The sequence below is a fragment of the Camelus bactrianus genome, chromosome X (genome assembly GCF_048773025.1).
Source record: "Camelus bactrianus isolate YW-2024 breed Bactrian camel chromosome X, ASM4877302v1, whole genome shotgun sequence".
Taxonomy (NCBI): Eukaryota; Metazoa; Chordata; class Mammalia; order Artiodactyla; family Camelidae; genus Camelus; species Camelus bactrianus.
Window position 1 is genome coordinate 54,419,178 of NC_133575.1, and position 21,593 is coordinate 54,440,770.

Genomic DNA, 21,593 nt, shown 5'->3' on the forward strand with positions numbered 1-21,593 from the left:
CACAGAAGGTACCTGGCACGGAGCAAAGGAGAGCGGGTCTTCAGGGCCAGGCCTCTGCACAGGAATCCCGGCTTAGATTGAACAGATACAACGGGAATCCCTGCACAGCACATGGCCTAGACTCAAGACATGTTCAGCAGCTTCTGGTTTGTATAGTGGAGGCACTACCCACCCATCTCCACGTGGCCAATTATTTCGAGTCTGGGAGCACGTGCAGAAGACATCTTGGCATCTGTCTAACAACACTAAGCACCTGACTAGTACCTGAGCACCCGTTCTCAAGGGGCTCTCAAGCTTCTTGGTCTACAGACCCCTGTACACTCTTAATTACTGAGGACTCCAAAAGGCTGCTGTTTATGTGGGTTAAATCTATCAATAGTTCCTGTGTTAGAAGTTAAATAAGAACTTTAAAAAATGCTTATGAGTTCACTTAAAAATAATAACAACCTACTACATGTTACCATTAATACTCTTAAGCAAAAAATAAGTATATTTTTCTAAACAAAACTCATTAATGAGAAGAAGAGCAGTGATTTTAATTTCTGCAAATCTCTTTTGCACTGGTGAGAGCTGAATTCTATCTGCCTCTACATTCCCTGTTTTGTGATATCACAGACAAGGTTTTCCCTGGAAAACCCCACAGGAAACTCGGGAGTGCAAGAGTGTGCAAAAGGCAGGTGACATACCAGCGTTTCTACGAAAATAGTCTTGCATCTCAGGGTCCTCGGACACACTTTGATAACTGCTGCCCTACCCTAGGCGAGACTCTCCTACACAAGAGCCAGGCAAGGGTCCTGGCTTCTTTAATGAGTTACCGCAGCCACACCCCTCCCTTCTCTGTGTTAATGTTTCCCACAACCTCCATTACTGCAGATGAGGATGTAATCCTCAACTGGGGCCTCTAATCCCAGAAGACTGCCAACCTTGAGAGGGAGGGCCCATCTACCATCCCTACACCCCGCACAGTCTATTTTGAGTCAAGCCCTAGATAACTGCTAATCGGCACTGACCCTTGTCTTATTCCTGAGGTTTATCGAAGGAGCCAACTTCTGGATGGAACTGAAATTTCCCTGCAGATAAACAAGGCTGATAAACCACCCCATTCCAACATCTGATTCTGGGGCTCTTCAAAACCCAGGTAAGGCCCTGCTTCATAAAAGACGGGTCCTCCGCCTGCCCTTCCCGGGGGGTTCTGGGAGGCAGCGGCCACGCAGGGCTACCCGGACTCGAGGTCCCAGCCCCAGTGCCCGAGGGGGAGGAAAGTCCGAGGCTGTGACCCCGCCCTGTCCCCACCGCCCCAACCCGCTCCCCGGCACCACAGCCCATCCCCGGCCGCCACACCAACCCGGATCCCACCCCGGTCCATGTCTACTGGCCCCGCCAACGGCGCGGTCGTACGTTTACCGTCTGTGGGACGCCGCCCCAGACAGGATGTCGGCCGCCGACTGGCCAGGCCAGAACTAGTCGCCCGGCCGAGAAAGACGCCATCCCCAGCGGCAAGCACCACCATGGTCCCGGGCAGCTGCACACTTCCGGAGCCCGCTGCCCGTCCCAGAAGCGCACGCCGGCCCGCGCGGAGCGCGGAGCCTGTAGCCATGGCAACGCCGCGGGGCCCTCCCCTAGCGCTTGCGTCTGTGTCCTCCCGAGGCTATACGTGCGAGGGCAGAATTGCGGAGCCAATGGGAGCCAGGGCGCTGCCAGGACGGGGGCTGGGGGGAGGCTTATGGGACAGCTGGGCGGGGCTGCGGCGGGCGGGGTCGCGAGGACGTCCTCACCTGCAGGTGCGCCGGCCGGAGGCTGGGGCGGTGCTGCCACCAGTGGGCGGAGCAGCGGGGCAGCGGGGCAGCGGGGCAGCGGGGCAGCGGGGCAGCGGGGCAGCGGGGCAGCGGGGCAGTGGGGCGGGGGCCCCCTCACCTGTCCGTGTGCGGGGCTCAGCCTGGGCTCCGCGGCCTCCGCTTGCACCGGACGTGGACCCAGGCTGCCGGTGGGCAAGATAGAGGACTAAGCCCAGGCACGCACCCCTGGCCAGGTAGGGCACCTGAAGTGCAGTTCCGCCAGGCCCGCTGCCGGCCTTGAATTCGCGCTGCTGGGCAGTTTCCAAGAAGATGAGATCTGTCCCAAGATGGGAGGTAGGGCAGGGGTGCCAGATGCCCGGTTGTGTGGGGCCTTACAGGAGAGCCACGGTGAGAGGTTGCAGAGCAGCACCTGTGTTGGCGGGGCTAGGAATTTGGGGTATGGGGTGGGGATGGTGTGTACCACGCTCTGTGGTCTCCCCAAGAACTCTCACCCCCAAGCAAGGGACCCTGCTCCCTCCACCCTTCACTGCATCCCCTGCCTTCCCCAGCACCACCGCCCCTGCCCCCAGAGTGTCCCATGACCTCTCCCCACACCGGGCACTGTCCCTGTTACCAGTACTGAAATCCTGGTGGTTCCAGCCCGAGGGTGGGGGCTGTATCTGACCAGTTAGGACGCCTGGAGCCTTTGTATGAAACCTCAGACCATAATGCAGGCGTGCACAGAGGCCCCTCAAACAGGATTCCCTGCGTGGCCCTCCCCACCACGCACCCACAGTGCAGCTGCCACACCGGGCCAAGCCTGTCGGAGGACCTCTGGTCCCTCTCCTCCTGTCCCTGATCAAGAGTGCACCACCCACACTGCTGGGTATTTAGGGGGCCTTAGAAGAGCAGCTGGTATTTTCATGGGCAAATATTTGCTCTTTTGGGAAGATTTGAGTGCAAAGGGATGTAGGGTATGCTTTTTCTGTTGCCCTGGAACTGGTGACTAGGATGCAAACAAGTCAAAGCAGTTTTTAGAGAGAGCCGCAAAATATCTAACCCAAATGTCACTGTTCCCCAACAAAGGCAACACCACCTGGCGGGTGGGGGCCTGGCCCCTCTTACTGGAGGTTAGGGTTTCCACCCTCCAGCCTTGACAGAGCCCGAAACAGCTCTGAACACTCTCCAACAGGCTTTCCCAGCACAAACTGCCTTTATTTTGAACCTGGGTGAAGGAACCAGCTGAGAAATCTGGGTAAATCTTCCCGGGTGTAACCATGCCTTTTATGCTGAATGAAAGAGCGGCTCTCCACATGCTAACATCTTAGAACTGAATGTGTGTCAAAGCCTTCATGCATGTAGCGTGTTGGGAACAGCGTTTCATGGTGAGGGGAACTATATAACTTACATGTGTATGGGGAAGCCCTCACTCCAACAGGCTTTTCCTGCGCAAACTGCCTTTATTTCGAAATTGGCTCTTGCTGAGAAATCTTGGTAAGCGTTCCTAGGTGTAACCATGCCCATTATGCTGGATGAAAGAGCGGCTCTACACTTGTTCACATCTCAGAAATGAATGTGTGTTGAAGCCGTCATTCATGTAGCGTGTTGGGAACACAGAGTTCCCTGGTGAGAAGAACTATGTAAATTACATGTCTATGATGAAGCACTCGCTCGAACTGGGTATTTCAGCGCATACTGCCTTTATTTTGAAACTGCCTTCTCAGAAGACCTGTGGTCTCCACTGCAGGTCTGTCTCCAAGCCCAGGGCCAGCATGGTGACTCTGCTCCCCCTGTCTATTCCGGGAGGTCTAGGTGTCCTCCATGGCCCTTCCACCATTGTTTCTTTTGGAAACACCCCACAGATGAAATGGGCCTGAGAAAAGGAGAGCTGGATTCCAACAGCCACTGCCCAGTGTGTGGCTCCTGGGAGGGGCATCTCCCCTCCTTGGGCTCTGACCTCCCCTCCCCTCTCCCCCACCCCCACCCCTGTCCTCCTGCATTTCCTGATTGATCCCTGAATAATGGTCCATACCAGGAATGACCTGGGAGAGGTTTTATGAGTCTTTAAGGGAAAAAAAAAAAAGAAATCTTCAGACAAATTACTGAAAGTAACTTCCAGCTTTCCCGGGAAACTCCTCTTTCCAATGTTTACGGCTAGTTGACAGGGTGTCAAGTTGCCTAACCACTCACATCTGAGCAAGTGCTACCTCTCTCTCCAGCTCCCCGCAGCATCGACCTGTGGCAACTTGGCCACAAGAGGGCAAGAAAGCTCTTTCCCCTCGCCAGCGCCAGCGTGGCTTTGGAGGCAGTGGAGGCTGAGAGAAAGGGCCCCGCCCAGAGGCTTGGGGGGCATCCAGCCACAGCCAGAGGAGCGGGGGTTTTCAGAGTGGCCCTACAGGGAAACCAGGCAAGGCCGCCTGGCCCAAGTCTTCCCTGCCCAGAGAGCCCCATGAACTGCTTTGGGCCCCACTTCCCATTTGGGCCTCCTGCAAAAAGGTACCACGGGATCCACACCTGAGAAGGCAGAAGGACGGTCCTTTGGCCTGGGGTCCCAGCAGGTGTGTCCTGTGAGACCTGTGGCCACATATCTTCCTTGTCTCTCTAGGTCACTGAAGGGTCTGTGCTGGGCACCTTGGTGGTCAGGGACATGGGAACAACTCTAAACTCTGAAGAAGGACAGAGAGACTCTTCCTGGAAGCGAGGATTCTAGGGAGACGCCTTGCCCAGAACTGGGGGACTGTGTCCTGAGTAGACCGCTGGGAGGCAATGTTGTTCTGTGGGATCCTCTTCAGAGAAGGGAGCAGGTGTGCTTTCCGGGGGTGGGCTCCTGCTTTGTCCAGTCATGTCCTTGTGTAAGACTCATTTACAAACACCTCCCAGTCCACCTAGGGGTGGCCCCAGGCGTGGGGGTAGAGGAGGAGAGTGAAGGGTGCAGACTTAGGGCCCCCTGACCCACACAGGGAGCCAAGGGTCAGTGGGAACATCTTGGGAGTCTAGTGCAGGGGTGGAGGACGAGCACTAAGAACATGCCAAGTCATGCAATAAAGTGACCCGTGACCACGAGACACAGGTGGCCATATACCAAAGGAGGGAGATAGAAATTTAGACCCAGGCTCTGAGAACCTTGAGAGGGGCTGGAGGGTCCCAGGAGCCCTCAGGAACAGCTCTTCTAGGGGCACAGATATCCCAATACACACATTTCTCATGGATACTTTTTGGGGTGCAGAGTGAGTTACCAGGATCCTGAACTTAGTATGGAATCCCACCCCCTTGTTCATCACGGTTCCTGGCAATAAATTGCTGTCATTTGTCCTGGACATGCACAGGGGAGCTGACATCTGTGGGGGTCACTGCAGGACTAGAATTTTCTTGTGTGGGCTCTGTGACCACAGAAACCCAGGAGGATTTCTTAACGGGAGCACCTGGAGACCATGCCTGCAAGGACCACCCTCATGGGATGGCCAAGGAGCCCGTGGTACCCAGGTCACCAAGTGATGAAGTTGTGAGGTTGCCTGGAGTATCCTGGGGTCATGTAGAATTCTGTGGTCAGCACGTGGGCCCAGCACTGCGGGATGCTCTGCACAAAGAGGGGCCTGCCCTCCTGATGTTGGCTCCTATCACCTGCAGAGAAACTGCTCCCAGGGCTCCTGGAGGTCCATATTGAGAGTGTCCTGCCAGCCATGAGGGGTCACCTTCCCCTGATGCAGAGGCAGACCTCTCCCCCTTGAGGCCCAGGGGACACCTGGCTCAGGTCCCACCTGTGTGCCCTGGACACGCAGAGCCCCAGAGCTCTGGCACAGCCTGGGGTGTGGTCGTGTCGGGGCAGGAAATTCCCAGGGAATGGGTTCATTCAGGGCAGAGGCCACTCTGCAGGGATGCTGGACCTGGCAGCGATGCACTGCTTCAGAACTTCCCTGGGCTGGGTTTCCAAGATGTGGGATAGAAGGGCCTCTCCTTCCTGCGTTGCAGTGGGGGGAACTAGATCCATCGTCAATGTCAGCCCTGAAAATGGAGACTACGCTACCTCCATTCCTGGAAAGAAAAATCAGGCCCCTCCAGTCCAGATGACTCAGAAAGTCATTCAGCAATGTTCGGGGTCCCCACTTTAGGCTTTGAATTAGAGCTGAGCGGCTCAGGAGGCCAGATCCCTGTCTGTTGCTCCAGGGGTAGTCTTTCTGCTGGGGACAAGATCCTCAGAAACACCTATGTCTTTGTGGGACACTCCTCTCTGACCAGCTGGGAGGCAGGGTGCCGTTGTGGGAAATCGTGTTTCCATGAGCAGAGGGCCACCAAGTGGTGGGGGCACAGGAGACTGTGAGAATGAGTCCCACAGCCTTTCTGGAATCAAAAAACTGGCAAATGTGAAAAAGTGCATAATTTGTTTTATTGAACAGGCTGCTTATGTACGTTTGGAGGGCCAGGTTCATGGACTCTGCATCCCCCCAGGACAATAGCCTCAAGAGAAGAACAGACAGAGCAGGAGGAGATCTGGGGTTCCTCCCAGGAATCAGGCAGAACAGGGATTTCTGCAGATTTGCAAGGAGTCCCCGACCACTGAGAATGGGGTTACAACCCCACGTGACCCCTGTCGTGTTTGGCTTGGGCTCTGGGTCTGGCCTGATCATGTATTCTTCCAGCTGAGTTCCAGAAACTCAGAGGGTGGACTTAGAGTGGCTGCGTTTGGAACCTAGTGAGGAGGTGGAGGGTCCTTTATATTAAGTCCCTTCAGCCTAATCACCGTAGCTGAAGCCCAACACCCCCCAGGCCCCCAGGGTGGCCGTGGAGGGAGCGCAAGCCTGGCAGGCGACCTAGGGGTCCCACTGCTGTGTCCCTCCCTTGTCTTCATTCCCTTTCACCCCGGAAGGTGTGATTGTTTTGTGTCATGGTGGCCACCGCAGTGTCCCTCCCAGCAATCTCTCTTCTCCATCAGGTGGGGTTCCCACCCCCGCTCAGCCTTCTCTCTGCATGGATGCTGAAGGACCAGGCCCACCTGAAGTTCTGAGCTTGAGCAGTAAGGTGGAAACAAAGAAACCAATGGAATCAGAGAAGCAAGTGATTGTGGTAAAGCTCCCCACCACAGAGAAGCTGCCTTGAGTGGAAAGGAGGGTGTGGGCATGCCCATTTGTTTCCTGTCTCCCAGTGCTCTTAGCTTTCTTATTGCAGACCTGCATGGTTACAACAAAATAATCTGCAAAACTGAAAATATTTACTCTCTCGCTTTTACAGAAAAGGATAACCAGCGTCTGGTCCCAGTAAAAGGCAAGTGATTGGAGTTTCTTTCCAGTTTGGAAACATCTGGACAGGCCCAGGTTTGCAAAAGTCTTTAAGAGTAGTTACGGAGTTTTGCTTCTAAAATTTTTTACGGCTGTATATACTTCTGAGATGCGGTTGTGCTGTGTAATTCTGAGCCGGGATTTTCTCAAACTGTTTCTCACTTCTTATACCAGACATTCCTAAATTCCAAGGGGAACTGCATATTAAGGAAGCCATGGAATTTAGGAAAAGGATACAGATCTCATTTCCTTTTAAGCATCGATGTACCTCCATCATGGCAGTATTGGTTATGTGTTATTGATAGGGGAACTAAATAGTAACCAGATTAATAGAAAATAGGGGACTTTAGGTACACAGGTTCATCTTTTCAACACTTCTTGTAATGTTTGCAGTTTAAGATGACCATTCCTGAGAAACAGGCAGCCTCTTAGAATGAAATAGCATTTCCTCTGAACCATACTTAATTTTTATTTCATAGACAGCAGGAAGGGTAATCACACATCACACGTTTGGGGACGTCAAAGAGAAAATGTAACTTTCTGGGAGTGCACTCCCCCGTCTCCCCCTGCTCTTTTCACTGTCCCTTTCTCCCTGAAGGCTCTTTCTTATCTTCTGCTCATGGCTCCAGTAACTCTTTCTTCCTCCTCGTTCCTCAGCTGGTAAAGTTACTTTTCTACTTTGAACAAGCAAACAAGCCAACAGAAGAGAAATTTCACAAGCAACTCCCAGCACATCCACTCGCCTTCTGATGTCTGTGACCTCACTCTCGGTGCCCCGCCTATTATTACAAGTGGCATCGAAAGCCAGATCCTCCAAAAGTCCCTGGGACCCCATCCCTCCCATCTTCTCTGGGTTGTCACTCCCAAAACCATCCTCTCTTTCACTACCTCACCTAATTTGTTCTCCTGCTAGTTGGCTCCTATCAGTATATAAACGTCCATTCTCTTAAAAGAAACAAACAGCACTCCTTGACCCTAATTCACCCCCACCAATTGCCAACCTGTGTCTTTGCAGCAAATTTTTAAGGAGTTGTTTAAACTCACTGTCTGCATCTTCCCTTGAGCCATCCCCTTTTACACCCACTCTGGCTTTTCCCCTGATCCCTCGCTCTAAGGAAACTGCCCTGTCAAGGCCATCAGTGACCCCACGTTGTGAAATATAGTGGTCAATTTTCAGTCCTCATCATTCGTGGCCCCTCAGCAGCATTTGACCCAGCTCTTCCATCCCTCCTCCCCCGTATTCCTGCTTCAACCTCCAGCCCATCGCTCTGTATGCTTTCTGCTTTTGGTCTACTGGCTGGTCCTTTGCCAATGTCTCCTCTTTTTTCCAAACATATACTGTGGGTGTGCCCCAGGGTTGGTTCCTGGGCCTCTCCTCTCTCTCTCTGCTATTCCTTTGGTGGAAGCAACCCAGCCTTGGAAATTGTCATGCCATCAATTTCTCGATTTCTCCAAAACCCCCTGATTTGACCTTTCCATCTGGACCTTTATCCCTGAGACTCACATTCTTTTTCTTCCATTCATCTTGCTTTCACATTCATACATATGTTCTACTATGTAATTACTTTTCCAAATTTTGAATCAGTACATATATATCATGTAAAATGCTCAAATCAGTATTATTTCCACTAAGATGCTTATTCTACCTTAGAGTATTTCTGCATTTCTGTATTTATGTGAATAAAGCGAATAGTATTTCTACAAGCCTCATAGTTAAACAGTGTGTTTGTTTGGGGCTATTACATAACATGAAATAATGATACATCAACATAGTCCTTTTTCATTTATTTTTATGTAACATCAAGATGAGGTTTTTGCACTGAAGACTAGTTTTATTGAAATGTTACCTACATTATTAACAGTCAGTTTATGTGAAGGCCCTCATTTCTCCCCTTTTCTGATATATTTTCCATTTGGCTATATATAACATATACCTTGGCATGAAATAAAATTCCCAAATCATTCACATAATACAATTAATACATTTAAATTATATTCATTAAGTGTTAAAAAGAATAAGAAAACAGACTCCTCTACCTATTAGGCATTTCTGTGGCAATATGTAATACACCCCTTAACCATGACATTGAAGAACTGAGCTGATTCCAGCCCCTTTCCACCTGCTAAGCCCCACTTTGTCCCATACCCAGTGGATGGAGAGGACATCTCTTCCATTTTCCAGGTCCAGATGTTGGAACCGTGTCCTTTCTCTCTCTTTCTCTTACACACACAGACAGCAAATCCAGCTTGTTAGAAAATTCTGGATACTCTGTCTTCATTAACCACCTGCTCCCTGCTCCCCGCACTCCTAAAAGCCACCTTCAGCCCTTCCTGGACACCAATAGCCTCCTGTTTCCATCTTTGCTTTCCTACATTCACTCATCCACACAGAGTCAGAGGGAGCCTATAAAAGCATATATTGAGGGGGTGGGTGTATCTCAGTGGTAGGGCGCATGCTTAGCATGCATGAGATCCTGGGTTCATTCCCCAACATCTTCATTAAAATAAATAAATTACCTCCCCCCAAAAAAACACAAACACAAAAGCATAAGTTGGACTACATCACGCCTCCCCTCAAAACTCACTAAATGGGCCACCATTTCATTAGGAGCCAAAGTCGTCACAAAGGCCTCAGGACCCGGCATGCTCTGCCTCTCCACCCACACTCTCCCCCTCACTCTGGGGGCCTCTGGCTCCAGGTTTTCCTTCTTCCTCCGGATTTACTCTTCTTCAAGCTCATTACTCTGTGAGATCTGCCAGGATTGCCTTATTCCATCCTGCCTGCCTCCCACCCCACTGCCATCACCCGAGTTTCCTCATATCACTCTTTTTTTTTTTTAAATTTTTCCAAGCTCTTGCTACCCCTAACATGCTGCCTGTTTCCTCTTCTAAAACTCTGATCCCCCAGTGATTGGGAGTCATGTCTATTTTGTTGACTGATAAAGCCCGAGAGCCTTGGGAACGAGTGTAGTTAGAAGATTCCCGTACGTAGTGGGAGCTTATGCACATTTGCTGAATGAATGTAGAGGCCCTGGTCCAATCCGATGGAGCACTTCTGTGTCCTGCTCAAAGAATAACTCTCTTTTCCACCTGACAGGGGGTGACAACTTCCTTGGTGATCAAAGGCAAGATATTTTTGCTTTATGCTGTTAACCTTATGTGGGGAGACTGGGGGATCTTCATATATATTTTTAAATTTGGTTCACTCTGCAGTTTGTCCTTGGTCTCTGTATAATTTTGTGAAACTCTTTATGAGTAATCATTCTTCCATCAGATTGAACAGGGTCCAGGGTGAAGGACCAAGCCTGTCCCATCGGCCATCCTGTGTGTCATGTCCTGGGACCCACTGGATGCTCAGCATGTAAGTGAACCGACAGGAGTGAGTGAAGAGATGGGAGCATCTCCTTATTGTGGTGGAGGCTCTCTGTCCGATGCCTTGAGATTTGGGGAAGGGTTTACAAGTGCGGAGGGGAGAGGTCAGGTCCTCTGTGCTCTTCCAGAGTGCCCTGGCCTTACCCATTCCCCCAGCCCCCTCTGGGCAGCAAAGCCAAGGAGCTGGGCCACTGGGGGTTATGCTGATAAATAATCGACCTTCACCCCAAGTCTGGGGGGTAGGTACACCTGATTGTAGACTCTGGAGTCAGGTCCTTGGAGGAATTCCTCACTGAACTATGTTTTGGACCTTTTATTTTTCTCTATAACCTCCAGCTGAAGAAGAAGATTATCTTAGACACATGAAATGTGAGGACGCCTACTGTCCCCTCGGAACCCAGGTGGGGCTGGGAGTCTGCTGTTTGTACAGCCAGTGGGCTCGTGTTGCTTTGGGCATCCCTGTGCCTGAATTCCTGCAGTACACTCGGTGGTAAGGACGGGGGTGCCTGGCAGGGAGGGAAGCGGGTCGGGAGACTGCACAGCTGGGGAGATGTTAACCTGTGGTGAGCGGGAGCCTGCTGATGCATGGCATGTCGGTGCAGGGAACTCTCCACACTCAGAGGGGTTCCCACTTCCTCAGGGGCCCTTTGATCAGGGTGCTGGGCTGTCAGGGGACCGAGGGGTCCCAGTGAGGATTATGGTGCCTTCAGGCAATGGGAAGTGAGGGGTCCAGTGGCACTTATATTAACTGTGCACCCAAACCCAGCCCCCACCTCTTTCAGCCTGTTTCCTAATCTGCTAAACTGGAATGATATTAACCATCCTGCGGGGTCGTTGATGGGCTGGGACAGACTAGACTGTCAGGAGCTGGAATTCCTTTGTCCCCTGACTGTTTTCCTTCTTTCTGACTATTTGCTCTCACAAGCTCAGTCTCTCTGTCCGTCTCTCTTTAACTTCTAACTTTCTCTCATGCTCTGGTTTCATTTGAATTCCAACCACCGCCCCTCTCCCTCGCCAATCCCCAGATGAGTGAACTTGATTTCTGTGTGTCAGTTCCAAATTCCCAGGAAAGATGCTCTGTCTCCCTCTGGATCTGTTGTCCAACCCATCAGTTGTGGCCAGAGGAGCGAGTCCCTCTGGGACCAGCGGAGGGTCTCTGCCTGTGAAGGAAAAGCCCAGCTGGGCTAACAAGCTAAGTCACAAATCTAAGTGTAACAAGTGTCTGATTACTGATCTGAGTTCTGCTGGGCTAACTCGTAAATCTGAAGTTTAGTGTCAGTTTACTCGGCTAACAAGCTAACTCGTAAATCCAAGCTCAACAAGTGTCAGTAACGTGATCTGTTCCAAATTGATAAGCTTCAGTGTACTGATTCCTTGCTTTTTGTTGTTTGAGCCTTATTGGCTAATAGCCCATACTTGTAATTAACCCTATAAAACCTCATGTGCACGTCTTGGAGGTGCTCAGAGTTTCGGAGCAGAAGCCCCTCTGAGCCCGCCGGCGTAATAAATCTGAGTACTCCAACCCTCCGAGTGATACTTGTTCCTTGCTGGCCTGTCTTTTCCCTAACAATTCTGGAGGCCCCAGTGAGATACAACCACGCCGGCCCCTTGATCAGCTGGACTGGTGGCTCCGGCCGACCGGGGGACGGGACTCCTTCAGCGAACGAGGTGGCGCTGCCCGACGGTATTCCGGGTTCTCTTTCGTGACGGCAACTCGGTCCCCCCGGGTGGCTGGGCTACAACCAGAGCCAGACTCCGTGGAGGGACGGACAGACTCACCAATTGGCCGTCCGGACAAGGTAGGAACCCCCGGGAGGTATCAGGTCCTGTCCAATTGGACAGAAGAGGAGGCTGATCCCCTCCTACAGGCTCTCTGTCTGATGGTATTTCACACAGGGAAATCAGGTCAGGAATCATGTCCTGTCCCAGTGGACAGAAGAGGAGGCTGATCCCCTCCTACAGGCTCTCCGTCTGATGGTATTTCAGACAGGGAAATCAGGTCAGGAATCAGGTCCTGTCCCAGTGGACAGAAGAGGAGGCTGATCCCCTCCTACAGGAAACAGGATATTGGTATTGGTGGGAGGACTGTTGTTAACCTCTGTGTGTGTGTGTGTGTGAATGAATGAGCGGCCTGTGAATCATGTGATCAGGCTCAAGTTTGTAGCTCCACGGCATTCTGCTACTGAGTTCGAGTGAGTCCCAACCTGCAGTTCTGTGGTGACATCATACGGCTCAGGGCGGTATCAGGCCCTCAGGGTCCCGATCTGTGTCAGTGGCTTATACTGACCCTCCAAAGCTAAGAGGCACCTTCGTTCCCGTGAGGGGATCGGCCAGGCGGACGCAACGAAAACCCTCCCTTGTCTTGTCTGCGACACCGGCACAGGGTGGCTACACTGGGAGGGAAAAGGACATAGACAGCCAATGAGTCAATGCCCTTGTGCCCTCAGAGGCTAAGATGCTATTTCTTTGAGAAAGTCTCCTACCTGATTCTGTCACAGAACACCCAAGACTTATTGTTCCCCTACTGAACTGACCCAAGTAGTGCCCATTTTGCCTAGCCTCAGACCCCCAGGACTCAAATTTAGAAGACTAATTCCTTCAGGACTGGGCTCACCTGGCCTCGGAGGTCCCTTTTCTAGTCCATTTGTTTTACCATCTGTCATCAGTCCCACGCCCCTGATATGTTAGTTCAGGATATAGAGAGGATTTAATGAAGAAAGTCCCTGGAACTGCTTGAGGCCTTGAGCTCCAGAGACATTAGCTGTGACTGGAACCCAGAGTCCCTAACCAAGTTAGCCTTAAAACAACTCATAGACCCAGCAAGAGAGTAGTCTCTCTGGGAACTCTGGTATTTTGAAGAGTAAAGAAGAAAAAGATATAAAGGCTACCTTCCTAAACATCTAAAGCAACAGATCTATTATCCTTAAACATCTAAAAAGAATGGGAGGCTCTAAGTCAAAACCCACCCCTCTAGACTGCATGATTAAGAATTTCAAAAAGGGGTTCTCAGGAAACTATGGGATTTGAATGATCCCTGGCAGTCTCCGCACTTTGTGTGAGCTTGAATGGCCGGCCTTTTTAGTCAGGTGGCCCTCTGGAGAAACTCTGGACCTAGCAACAGTGCGAGCAGTCTATCAAATAATCACTGGAACCCCAGGCCACCCAGATCAATTCCCTTACATTGACTCCTGGCTGAATATTGCCCAGACTCTACCCCCATGGATTCGGTTTTGCTCAATTGGACCTGGACAATGCAAGATATTAGCACCTCAGCCGGTCGAGGCCAAAAAGACAGACAGAAAAAAGCCTATTTTCCAGGGAGACACAGAAGACGAGATGGGCCTGCCCCCTCCATATGCCCCCAAGGCACAGACAACTCCATTCCCATTGGAAACACCACCACCCTCTGTGTCACCACCTCCCCAAACTGAGGACCCAGAGGCAGAGCCCAGCCCCCAGCCTGAGCCGGTAGGAAGGAGACTCCGCTCAGCACAAGCTGGAAGGCCAGCACCATCAGCCCTCCAAATGCCGCTGCGGGAGACACAAGGGCCACAACAAGTTGGGGAAGACGGGACTGTTCAGCCCGGGCACCCCGTACTCTACTACCAACCTTTTAGCACCACAGACCTTCTCAGTTGGCGCCATCACACTCCTTCCTACTCTGAAAAGCCGCAGGCTATGATTGACCTCGTAGAGTCTATCTTCCATTCTCACTGGCCCACCTGGGAAGATGTCCACCAGCTGCTTCTGACTCTTTTCAATACAGAGGAGAGGAGACGCATTCTCACTGAAGCATGAAAATGGCTGCAGGGCTGAGCCCCTGGGGACACAATGGATGTTGAGGGGTGGGCCATGACACGTGCCCCTGACACCAGACCAGATTGGGACTTTAACACCCAAGAAGGAAGAGAAGCACTGCGTGAATACCGGGAGGCCATCCTACAGGGGCTAAAAGCAGGAGCCAAGAAGCCAACTAACATGTCTAAAACGACCACGGTGACCCAGAGGCCAGACGAAATCCCCACTGACTTCTATGAGAGACTATGTGAAGCATTTCAAGTCTACACTCCTTTTGATCCTGAGGCCCAAGAAAACCAACGGATGGTCAATGCTGCCTTCGTAGCCCAATCATACCCAGATATATGCTAGAAACTCCAAAAGCTGGATGGATTCGCAGGGATGAATGCTACACAGCTGCTGGAAGTAGCAAACAAAGTTTTTGTAAACCGAGAACGGGAAGCCCAACGAGAAGCAGACCAGCGAATGAAGCAGAAAGCCGCACTCCTTGCAGCATCCCTGGGGAAAACAAGCTTCAGCCAGAATCCTGCACCACCTCGGAAAAGGGGACCCCAACCATGGATGCCCCTGGGCCGAGACCAGTGTGCATACTGCCGGGAGACAGGACACTGGAAGAACGAGTGCCCAAACAGAAAGGATGGAAAGAGAGCACCCCCCAAAAGGCCCATTTATCAGCTGGAGCCACCAGCCGGTAATCACATCGGACTGGCTGGGGTTAACTCAGAATAGAGAGACCGGGCTCCCTGCCCCTGGGCCCCTGGAAGCCCAAGGTCAAGATGTTTATAGGGGGCCAACCAATGACTTTTATGGTAGACACAGGAGCAGAGTATTCTGTGGTGACCCAACCTGTAGCCCCCCTGACCAAGAAAAAGGCGACTATTATAGGGGCTACTGGGGACTCAACTGCCCGCCATTTCTGCCAACCACGATCCTGTCAAGTAGGGGGCCATCTAGTGACACATGAATTTTTATATTTGCCTGAATGCCCAATAGCATTGCTCGGAAGAGACCTTCTGTCTAAATTGGGGGCACAAATTACATTCGTCCCTGGGAAACAGGCATATTTGACCCTACAGGGAAAGTCTATGATTCTAGCCATCTCATTTCCCCGAGAAGAAGAGTGGCGTCTGTATGAGAGCAGAGAACTCCAGGAAAATCCTTGTAAACTCCTGGAAGAGTTTCCATTAGTCTGGGCTGAAAATGGACCACCAGGCTTGGCACATAATCAGGTACTTCTGGTGATTGACCTCAAACCTGGAGCCAGCCCGGTCAGACAGAAGCAATATCCCATGCCTCAAGAGGCCCACCTAGGAATCCAGAAGCATATACAGCGCCTCAGACAAGAGGGAATCCTAACTGAGTGCAGATCACCTTGGAACACACCGTTGCTCCCGGTGAAGAAAGCAGAAGGAACAGATTATAGGCCAGTGCAGGACTTACGAAAAGTAAATGAAGTAGTCACTACAATACATCCAGCAGTGCCAAATCCATACACTCTTCTAGGCCTCATTCCGGCAGATGCCAAATGGTTTACATGCCTAGACCTTAAAGATGCTTTCTTCTGTCTTCGACTCTCACCTGTGAGCCAGCCCATATTCGCATTTGAATGGGAGGATCCCCATACAGGAGGAAAAACTCAACTGACATGGACACGTCTCCCACAAGGCTTTAAAAACTCGCCCACCTTGTTCGGAGAGGCACTAGCCGCAGACCTTGTAAAATTCCCTGGGGAAACATTGAACTGTACTCTGCTCCAGTATGTGGATGACTTGCTGTTAGCCAGCCCCAGTAAAGAGGACTTTTGGAAAGGAACTCGAGCCCTCCTAGGGTTACTCCAAACAACTGGGTAAAAGGTCTCATGGAAAAAGGCCCAGATCTGCAAAAAGACAGTCAAATACTTGGGATTTATTATCTCAGAGGGACACCAAGCCCTAGGACCAGAACGAAAACAAGTTATTTGCGCCATACCCAGACCGGAAACAAAAGGAAAACTCCGAGAATTCCTGGGCGCAGCTGGGTTTTGCCGGATCTGGATCCCCGGATTTTCAAGAATAGCCAAGCCCCTCTACGAAGCAACTGCTGGATCAGGAAAAGAGACCCTCAAATGGGAAACTAAACAAGAAAATGCCTTTAGGCAATTAAAGGAACTACTAACGCAAGCCCCAGCACTAGGCTTACCAGATGTAACGCGAGAGTTTAATCTGTACATGAAAGAGACCAAACTGCTCTTGGAGTCCTAACTCAGAATGTGGGGCCATGGCAGCGACCTGTGGCCTATTTATCTAAAAGACTGGACCCTGTAGCATCAGGATGGCCACCCTGTTTACGGGCCCTCACTGCCACAGCCCTCCTGGCCAATGAGGCAGACAAACTCACACTGGGACAGACTTTAAATGTAAAGGTGCCCCATTCTGTGGTGGCCCTGATGAACGGCCCAGGTTACAAATGGATAACTAACACAAGGATGACCCACTACCAGGGGCTTCTATGTGAAAATCCAAGAGTCCGTCTAGAGACTGTGCGAACCTTAAACCCAGCCACATATTTGCCTGAGGGGGAAGGGCAGCCTGACCACGACTGCGAAGAAATCATCGAAGAGGTGTATGCAAGCAGGCCTGATCTAACCGACAAGCCCCTGCAAAACCCAGACCTGGAACTTTTCACAGACGGCAGCAGTTACATGCAAGATGGACAACGGCGAGCAGGTTACACTGTAACAACAACCTGAGAGGTAATAAAGGCAGAGTCTCTTCCCCCAGGATTGTCTGCTCAGCGAGCAGAGATCTGGGCACTGGTCCAGGCACTAAGGGAAGGGAAAGGAAAACGAGTCAATATATACACCGATTCCAAATATGCATTTGCAACCTTGCATGTACATGGAGCCATCTATAAGGAGAGAGGACTTTTGACTGCTGGGGAAAAAGAAATAAAAAACAAAGAAGAAATTTTACAGTTACTGGAGGCAGTATGGGATCCAAAGGAAGTGGCCGTTATTCACTGTAAAGGACACCAAAGAGGAAATGATCCTGTGAGCCAGGGGAACAGGCTAGCTGATCAAAAGGCAAGAGAAGCAGCCGCCTGGGAACACTCAGTAAAGTTATGGCAGGGCCAGAGCTACCCACTGCCCCAGAATATAGCCACGATGAAAACAAGTGGGCACAGGCTGAACGAGGAAAGAAAGGAAAGGACGGATGGTGGATCATGACGGATGGAAGGGTTTTCATCCCAGAACGACTAGCTTATCCTCTAGTCCAACAACAACACGAAGCCACACATATGGGAAAAACGGCTTTGGAGGCCCTCTTAAAGCGATATTTCCTAATTTCTCGTCTCCTTACTCTGTGTGCATCAGTTTCGCAACGCTGCTTGCTCTGTGCACAAAACAATCCAAAACAAGGGCTAACTGGGCCAATGGGAATACAACGATGCGGATTGACTCCCTTTGAAGATTTAGAAGTGGACTTTACTGAACTTGGGCCCAGTAAGGGATATAAGTACCTGCTGGTTTTCGTCTGCACCTTCACAGGGTGGGTAGAGGCCTACCCCACCAGGACTGAGAAAGCAAGGGAAGTGACAAAGGCTCTCCTCAGGGATGTTATCCCTTGATTTGGAATACCTACCTCCATCGGGTCTGACAATGGCCCGCCTTTGTGGCAGAAATTGTACAGCATGTGGCAAAGGCACTGGGCATCCGCTGGAACCTGCACACAGCATACCAGACTCAAAGCTCAGGGAAGGCAGAATGAATGAACAGAACTCTAAAACAAATGATAGCTAAAATCAGCCAAGAAACCCAGCTCCCCTGGGTGGACATTCTACCCCTGGCTCTGTTGCGAATTAGATGCACCCCAAGATTTAATATTGGGTACTCTCCCTTTGAAATCCTCTATGGGCAACCGCCACCTTTAGTCAGGATGAGAAATCCCACCCCAGAAATAGGAAATTTAGGGCTCCACCAACAACTGTTGGGACTAGGAAAAGTACTATGTGAAGTTTGGGGTTGGGTGATAGAGAAAACCCCCATTTCATTAGGGGTCCAAGTGCATCCCCATAAACCAGGTGACCAGGTATAGGTGAAGGATTGGAAAAAGGAACCTCTCAAACCAACATGGAAGGGACCATATCTAGTGCTATTAACTACTCCTACAGTTGTTAAAGTTGCAGGAATCATCCCTTGGATCCACCACTCCAGGGTCAAGAGAGCGACTGCACCTCAGACGGAGGGTCCCTGAAAAATTGAGAGTGTCCCGGGAGACCCGCTCAAGATCAAGATCAAAAGGGACCAGAAAAGGATCGACGAGCCCTGCTCTAGCCACACCCGGAAGCTGGCTAGTCAACGCACGGCCGAAGCTTGAGGAAAGCTCAACGCAGCTGTTAAATGTATTTCTTTTGTGCTCCCTTGCCTCTTTCCTTGTTTGCTATACCAGTCTGCGTACTAGCAGTGGGGCTAGCTAGCGCCGCCCCACCTGACTGGAACATAGGCCATAGAATCCTGATACCTATTTTATATCTTGTTATAATTAGTGCCATCACCGCAGCATCATGTCTAAGAAAATCATAAGGCTGATGCTACTGACGCTAATGCCCTCACTCCCCTTGGCTGCACAATGCACCTGCATGGAACCGAGTGACAGGTGGTCCATGTACCGGCCTGTATTTTCAGCTTATATTTATCAGCCGAGTCAATGCTATGACTCCGCTTCAGAGTGCACATATCAGGGAAAATCCTACTGGATTGGCACAATTAAGGCTTATTATCTATCTAGCATCAAATGCTATGGCACACCCGGCAAGCTGGTGTGCTGGACCAAGCAAACACATTATGGGATGAGTGATGGAGGAGGGGTACAGGACCAGGCACGCTGGCAAGCAGTCCAACAAGCAGTCCAGAGGCAACACCAGAAGTTATTACCTACCCGGAAGCCAATAAAACTTCCATCTTTAGCCGAGCCTCGGGATCTGGATCCACAAATAAATGGGCTGTTAGCCGCAGTCCATGGGATTCTCAATCATTCCAATCCAGACCTGGCTAAAGATTGCTGGCTATGCTTGCGTCTTGGCTCCATCCAGCACCTGGCTTACCTCTGACAAACCTCACTAAGACTTTCACCATAACTCATAGCGATGCCATTTCTACAACTAGGAGTTCCAGGCTGAACTAGGTACAGCTCGCCTACAAGGCACCAGAATGTTATTTCAACAATGGAACTAATCCTTTAGAGGGCAATCTAACTATAAATCAATGTATTAAAACCTCTCACTGTATGGGTATAGGGTGCCAACCCACACAAAGATGGTGTTCTAATAATGGGACTTATTTTGTGTGTGGCAAATTTGCCTACCGGTGCCTCCCTGCCAGATGGGCAGGGTTGTGTGCTTTGGCTTATCTCACTCCCCGAATGGACATTATGCCTAATAATCAAAGTCTGCCCATCACTGTCATAACTCACCAGCATCCACGGAGAGTAAAACGAGCTATACAATTTATCCCTTTGCTAGTGGGGCTCGGAGTGGCAACAGGGGTAGGCACAGGAATCGGGGACATCATCTCTTCCTCTTATTACTATTATCAGCTTACAGGTGAATTCAGCCACGATCTCCAATGAATAGCAGAAACCCTGGGAACTCTGCAAAATCAGATTGATTCTCTGGCCGAGGTGGTCTTACAAAACAGGAGGGGTCTGGACTTACTCACGGCCAAAGAGGGGGGACAATGCCTCTTCCTAAATGAAGAGTGCTGTTTTTATGCCAATCAATCAGGAATTGTCAGAGGAATGGTTCAAGAGTTACAAGACTGAGTGGAAAAGAGAAAACATATTTTAGATAAGAACCCATGGACAGGCCCCTGGGGCTGGACCTCCTGGCTGGCACCGTTCATAGGTCCCTTACTCCTGATTTTTGCAGTTCTGCTATTTGGGCCCTGTGTCCTAAACTTAGTGACCCGCTTTGTCAGTGAGCAAACAGAGGCTATAAAACTTCAGATGTTAGCCTCCAATTATGAGCCCCTGCAACAGGTAAATGATGATGCTTACCCCAACAAGGGTTGTGAAAGCATCAAGAGGGGGGAATGTGAAGGAAAAGCCCAGCTGGGCTAACAAGCTAAGTCACAAATCTAAGTGTAACAAGTGTCAGATTACTGATCTGAGTTCTGCTGAGCTAACTGGTAAATCTGAAGTTTAGTGTCAGTTTACTGGGCTAACAAGCTAACTCGTAAATCCAAGCTCAACAAGTGTCAGTAACGTGACTGTTCCGAATTGATAAGCTTCAGTGTACTGATTCCTTGCTTTTTGTTGTTTGAGCCTTATTGGCTAATAGCCCATACTTGTAATTAACCCTATAAAACCTCATGTGCACGTCTTGGAGGTGCTCAGAGCTTCGGAGCAGAAGCCCCTCTGAGCCCGCCGGCGTAATAAATCTGAGTACTCCAACCCTCAGAGTGGTACTTGTTTCTTGGCTGGCCTGTCATTCCCGTAACATGTCCAGCCCCCCAGCCACCACTGTGGGAGCACATAGCTCTCCGAGGAGGAGGTACTGGCTGTGACCTTGTGTCAGTCAGTATGAATTTATGTCTCCTCTTGCCCCACCTTCATCCTCCTAAACAAAGATGAAAATTAAACACTCCCGGGATTTGTGTCATGGAACACTCAGGGTGGGGGCTAAGGGGGCTGGAATCTCTGCTGCATTTAAGGGATACAGTGAGTCCCCAACGAGAGCCTGCAAAGTGAACACCACCAGCCTCAACCGGCACTTAGGGCGCTGAGTCTGCGTGATGTTGAGCTAGGATTCTGACCACAGCTCAGGGGTCCGGTCTGAACAGTTAGCCTTTGAAACCAACCAGCTTTGGATTCCTCAATCCCTCCCTGAGGTTTTACCTGATCCACCAGCTTCTGTATCTCTGAAGACAGATGATGAAGACCCATCACTTAAGCCGTTCGCACAGCCCTGTGCAGGCCTTTGTGCTGCACGGTCTGCCCGGCGAGCTGACCGAGGTTGGTATTTTACTGATGTTAGAAATAGTCTGGTTTCCCGATGCACTGTTTCACTGAATAAGCAACAGAAGCCACTTCTCGCTGATAAAAGCAAAACAGGGACTTAATGAAAAGATACTGGGAGGGTGAGTGGAGTGGCCAGGACCAGAGCCAACCCAGGAGCTGTAGGAGGTGTTAGGGAGCCCCAGGCACCAGGCAGGGCGGGGTGCTACCGGGCCCCCTGCCACCCCAGAAGGGACCCCCCTGCACCCGATGCTCCACCTCACTCACTGCAGGTTCATGTCGCGGAAGGGCCAGGTCACACTGAAGCCACCAGCACACACCTCAATGGGGGAGTTGGTCCCGTCTCAGCTGAGGGCGTGCCTGGTGTGGGGAGATGCCCAGTT

General features: G+C 50.9%; 1 long non-coding RNA gene across 1 annotated transcript; it reads left to right on the top strand.

The window, feature by feature from the left end:
• The first annotated feature begins 892 nt into the window (after positions 1-892).
• Positions 893-20,646, top strand: LOC141576356 (uncharacterized). The gene is made up of 7 exons (XR_012504707.1): positions 893-1,138; positions 6,706-6,836; positions 7,002-7,084; positions 10,323-10,409; positions 10,757-10,910; positions 11,474-12,219; positions 18,411-20,646. It is a non-coding gene; the product is annotated as an uncharacterized LOC141576356 (long non-coding RNA).
• Positions 20,647-21,593: the final 947 nt, after the last annotated feature.